The 6,278-nt window shown below is 35.0% G+C and overlaps 1 pseudogene; it reads left to right on the plus strand.

The window, feature by feature from the left end:
- The first annotated feature begins 2,903 nt into the window (after positions 1–2,903).
- On the plus strand, positions 2,904–5,678 carry LOC111369903 (annotated as a pseudogene).
- The last annotated feature ends 600 nt before the right edge of the window (positions 5,679–6,278 follow it).

The following is a 6,278-nucleotide window of genomic DNA, read 5'->3' on the forward strand; positions in this document are numbered from 1 at the left end:
TTGTATAGGTGAGTGGGGTCCAGATACTTAGTGATGTAGGACATGTTTGGAAAAATGTAATAGATGAGGAAAAAATCATAATTTTGGATTGGGCCATAAGATCATTCTAAAAAGAGGACGATGGGAAGAAGAATACTTACCACTATGTCATGACGTACGATAAATTTCGACCATTCCAAATCGTTTAGTACTCGAATATTGATTTTTAAAGTTTTGGTGCTATTTTTGTCATTTCGTTCATTTTGGGTTTCTTTCAATTTTAGTTTGTAAACTTTATTTTCATTAATTTTAGTTGTTTTAAACTACGTTTCCATATAAACCCTTATAAATAAGGGGGTTATTTCGTTTTTTTATCATTCAATAATAAAATTTCGTAAATTTATTTTTCTTCATAATTTGGTGAATTCCAAATTTTTTGTTCTTAAAGCTTTTGCTTGAATTCCTTATTTTCCGTTGTGTCACTTAGGTCCAAGGTGATTTGGTTGAATTGCTTGGTCCTCTCGACACTTTTCTAACTTTTTTTTTTAATTTTTAAGAAAATTAAAACATAAAAAATACAAGGCTAGTGCCAAAAGTTCTAGATTTTGTGAGAGTACATACGTGTTCGACCCATTTTACACGTCTAAAGAGACATTTAGTGTCAAAAGTTCTAGGCAATGTCACAGTCTAAATGGTTCAGTCCTTTTTACACATCTAAAGAGGGGAGTTTTAGAGGTTTTTGTGGGCCCAAAAAATCAATAAATATCTTCTTTGGAACCTGTCAAGGGTTTTCCCATGGCAAAGGAGAAAGTGATTTAGGAAAATGACTTTGCTAAAGTATTAAGAAAGATTAGCTGCGTTCGATGGCTAAATTGTCTATTGACTAGAGAGAATGTTTGCCAACTAATTAGAAAATGGGTAATTACATTACCACCATAAAATTTATTTTCTACCCCACATTATAATTACACCACAGTTAAAATATATTTTTAATAAATACACCATAACAAATTTACAATTATACTCATAATCCAATAAAAACTATAAATAAATAAATAAATTTGTGGCGTACTTATCATCCCAATATTACTTCTCATTTTTTTTCATTCTTAAACATTTTCACTAATTCTAAAACAAGAATTTGCAGTATCTTTTCGTCACAGAAATTTTTCACCAGTCGCATTATTGAATATAATTACTGAATATAATTACCATAATATTTATAAGAAACCTAGACTTTCATTTTAAAAAATAAATAAATAAAATTTCACTTTTTAGTTTTTAACTTCGTTTTGTTTAGGGTTTCTTCATCTGGGCTCTTCGCAGTTGCTTCAAAGATTGCATTTTTGTTGTAAAAATTACTTTTTTAGTTGCTTAAGTTAATCCGAGATTGAATATTTCTTCTTGGTTTTTCTAGGTTCTATTCATCACATGGTTTAAATATTTACTCTACTGAGTCCTATAATGCCTCAGTTCAATTCAATTTTCCCCTCCCAGTTGCCATGTGGTCATTCCTTATGCATATAGAGGAAAGTGTGATATCAGTTGTAACCAATTTTCCATGATTGCGTGATTAATATCATTTAGCCTAGATTTGACAAATTTATAAATCAATTTGTATGGAGGAATATTGAGAGGAATAGACATGGGTCTCACAAAATATGTGAACAATAAATAAGTAACAGTTATGAGTGTGTGGTTTAAGTGAATATTTGATTTGATTCATATATAAATTGATTGCCAAACGGAGGCTTAATGTGGTAGCATTGTTGTTTGCAAATTACATGCTCGAACGAAGTTCTTGTCTATTCTAAGAGGTTTTTGGGAATACTATTACTTTACTTTATTATATATATATTTATTCAAAAGAGTATCTCATAAAAAGTCACAAAACATTTCATATGATCCATGGAAAGATATAAAATCATCATACAAATTTTAGAAGTATGAGGATGATTTTTAAACCTAAAAGTGGTTCAAATATGGTTGTGTCAATGCTTGGGGAAAAAGATATAAGTTTTGTTCATCTCTTCTTATGCAATTGAGGTGCTGCTTCATAGGACAAAAATCTATTATATGATGGAAGACAACTACTCATAGCTTCGAGCACTAGAGGAGCAAAACTGTCTTAAGGAGAATAATTAATTTGATTGGAATAGAATTATTTTCTTCTGACCTCTTTAATTAAATTGTAAATTAATTAATTTTGTTTTAACCAAAGGTGGTTCCGGCTCATTAGGAATGGGGGACTTTGTCCAGCGGTGGAACCACATGGGGTCATGTGGGGTCAAATGACCCCACAATTTTTTTTTTTTTTTTTTTACAATCTACTTTGATGTACTCGTCGGAATGTCTAATGAAATCAAAATATTACATTCTTAATACCATTTCGAATTGCTCATGGCCTAGTTTTTTACTCATTAATGGCATGCGAAATGGTCAACTATAGCAAAAGTTATGACATATTAAAGTAGGCCATTTGAAATTAATGTTTTGAGAATTTCGATAATATCCTAACTTTAAAAATTCGTTTGCAATTATGTGCTATCTGAATCCACAAATCGTCTATATCATGTAAAAATTTGTATCGAAAACTACATCGTTTTACTCAATGTTAGCTCAACATTTGCCAACGAAATAATAAACAAAATTATATAAGTATCAAATTTTATTTAATAATATTAATAGTGATGTAATTATACGACGTTTTTAAAGTGTCAAAATACATATTAACTTATTTTTATTAATATTATGTTATTTATTAAAAAAATTTATTTTTAAAATTTTGACTCCACATTACTAAAGGTCTGAGTCCGCACCTGGCTTTGTCAATCATGCATTTTGACCGTTCAACCCCTTTTACGTCTATAGAGATAGGGTTTGTCCCCACAAGAGTAATTATACAACAACTCCCATTACTCAATCAGTTATCTCCTTGGATCGTAAGGTCTTACGTAGACCTTGAAAGTCCCCTGGCTCTCTACGCCATTAAGTTCACCTGCAATGATAAAAATAACTGATACAAAACCTTCGTCTCAATTGAATCAATTCTTTTGAGAAAACTCACTTTCCACATGGCTTTCGCAGTTTCAATTACAATGTTTTTTGTCCTACTGCTTTTATTACCACTCTCAGCCACAGCTCAGCCTTACAGGAATGTTACTTTGGGTTCATCAATAACTGCAAACAATAAAAATTCCACATGGTTATCACCATCTGAAGAATTTGCTTTTGGCTTCCAGCAGATCATTCGTGGAGGTTACTTACTGGCAATCTGGTTCAACAAAATACCCGAAAGAACCATTGTTTGGTCGGCCAATCGCGATAATCTTGTCCAAGAAGGATCAAAAGTTCAACCATATGCAGATGGAAGGTTTGAACTGAGTGATCCTAGAGGTGGCTTTAAATGGACTGCTGCTGCTACGTCTCGTGATGGTGTGGCATATGGAGCCATGCTTGACAGTGGTAATTTTGTGTTAGCAAACAGCAGCTCAGGTGCTTTGTGGCAGAGTTTTGATGAGCCAACTGATACATTATTACCAACACAGACACTGAATCAAGATGGCAAACTTGTTTCCAGCTTCTCTAAAACAAACTTTTCAAAAGGAAGATTCCTCTTCACATTACAAATTGATGGAAATCTTGTGTCTTACACCAGAAATTTCCCCAACGACGATGCAAAATTTGCTTTTTGGTCAACACAAACTGTGGGCAGTGGCAGCAAAGTGATCTTCAACCAGTCAGGCGACATCTTTCTGGCAACGAAAATGGAAGTGTCCTCTATTTTATGTCTTCAAGCTCGACGTCGACCTCGACCAGTCAATTTTACCAGAGAGCAATACTGGAATATGATGGGGTTCTAAGACATTATGTCTACCCTAAGTCTGCTAATTCAGCACATGGTAGAGCAATGGGGTGGTCTACCATGCACTTCATACCTGAGAATATATGCCTGAGTATGGGGATAAGTTTAAATAGCAGTGCTTGTGGTTTTAATAGTTTCTGCACATTGGGAACTGATCAAATACCGAAGTGTGAATGCCCTACTGGTTACTCTGTCATAGATCCAAATGATAGCATGAGTGATTGCAAACCAACTTTCGCTCCCCAAAGTTGTGATGAAGAGGCACCTGAAACTGACCTTTTTAGTTTCAAAGAAATGCCCAATACAGATTGGCCTTTCTCCGATTACGCTTCTTTCCCGAAAGTCACAGAAGAATGGTGTCGACAGGATTGCCTCGATGATTGTTTTCGTGCCCTTGCGAGATTTTTTGACGGTACATGTACGAAGAAGAGATATCCTTTCTCCAACGGGAAAGTCGATGTTAGTGTAGAGGGGAAATCTTTAATAAAGATAAGAAACAGCAATGCAACAGCAGACTCCTCTGGCTCTAAGAAGAGTAGACGATCCATTCCAATCATCGCCGGATCAGTTTTCTTGGGCAGTTCCATGTTTCTTAATTTGCTCCTACTTTCATCCATCTGCTTGTATGCTTTCTGTTTCAGTCAACAAAAATCGAAGATGATTCGACCACATCAAGTTCTTCCGGGCCTGAACATAAGAAGATTCGGTTTCAAAGAGCTACAAGAAGCAACAAATGGATTCAAGGAGGAATTGGGCAGGGGTGCTTATTCAACAGTACACAAAGGAATTATTAAGACCGACAATACTGAAACGGTAGTTGCTGTAAAAAAGCTGCATAAGATGGCTACAGAAGGTGAGGAAGAATTTAAAGCAGAAGTAAGCTCAATTAGCAGGACTAATCACAAAAACCTAGTTCAATTGCTGGGATATTGTGATGAGGAGCAAAACCGGCTTTTGGTATACGAATTCATGAGCAATGGCTCTCTTGCAAACTTTCTATTTGAGAATTCAAGGCCCAACTGGTACAAAAGACTGCAGATTGCATTTGCAATAGCGAGAGGTATTCGCTATTTGCATGAAGAATGTAAAAATCAAATCATACACTGTGACATTAAGCCCAGAAATGTGCTCTTGGACGAATCCTTAGCGGCAAAAATATCAGACTTTGGATTAGCCAAGCTTTTGAAGCCAGATCAATCAAGAACCACCACGGGAATAAGGGGAACCAAAGGGTATGTCGCTCCAGAATGGTTCAGAAACATGCCGATTACAGTCAAGGTTGATGTTTACAGCTTCGGAATCTTGTTGCTCGAGCTTCTCTGTTGCAGAAGAAATTACGAACCCCAGGTTGAGGCCGAGAGGGAAATGATACTTGCTGATTTTGCTTATGATTGTTACAAGGAAGGAACAATGCATTTGTTAGTGGCAAACGACGATGAGGAGGCATTAAGCGACAAGCTATTTGATAAGTTTGTGATGATAGCAATTTGGTGCATTCAGGAGGATCCAGAATTAAGGCCTAACATGAAGAGAGTGCTGCAACTTATGGAAGGATCTGTTGAAGTCCCCGTTCCTCCAGACCCAGCTTCCTCTACCACTTCAATTTAGATGCAATTTTCTTTTTCACACATGCGAGATTATTTCATGTAGTGTCTAATAATTCGTCCGGTCTTCGTATTTAGCATCAAGTATCCATGTCGCTCATTTTTAATCATGTCTAGTTTTAATAAATTCAGCACAGCAATAATTTTCTTTTACCTTCTATTTTCAACCTCTTTCCACAAGTTAAATGCATCCTTCTTCTTTCCTTAAAGTTAGTGCTGATTTCAAATTCAGAGTATATTTTTCAGGATTTCCCCAGAAAAATAATTCCTTCTGAGCTAAGAATTTTCAGTTTCTTCAACTTGACAAAGTCCACAGGGAGATTTCCATTGAAATTATTGTTGTACACGTTCAAAACTTCGAGCTCCGACATTTTAAGCCCCAGTTCTTCCGAAAACGTCCCACTGATGAGGTTCTAGGAGAGACTCTGGTGGCTATGGCAGTGGTAGGGAAGTTGAGGGACCAGTTTTTTTTTAATTAAAAATAGTGGAATAAATATTTTGCCCTTCTAATTTTTAAAATATTTTTATCAAATTCGTTGTGAAACACATTAATGGATAAAATCATACATTAGATGAATTCTGCCATTAATCAAAGATTTAAATTCAGTTGTGACGAAAAAAATATGGAGGCATCTTCCAAATCCAAAAATTAATCTCCTCTGGCCACCATCGGATCCAAAGAAAAAAAATAGAGAGAGTGGAATAAGTGGCGAAATTAGAATGTAATTTCCAACATGAACACGGATATTATTATTCATACATATTTTACCCACTTTAACACTTTTTAGATGAATAGTTATATAATAACTATATTCACATCACATATTTTT

The sequence above is a fragment of the Olea europaea genome, chromosome 20 (assembly GCF_002742605.1).
Source record: "Olea europaea var. sylvestris chromosome 20, O_europaea_v1, whole genome shotgun sequence".
NCBI lineage: Eukaryota > Viridiplantae > Streptophyta > Magnoliopsida > Lamiales > Oleaceae > Olea > Olea europaea.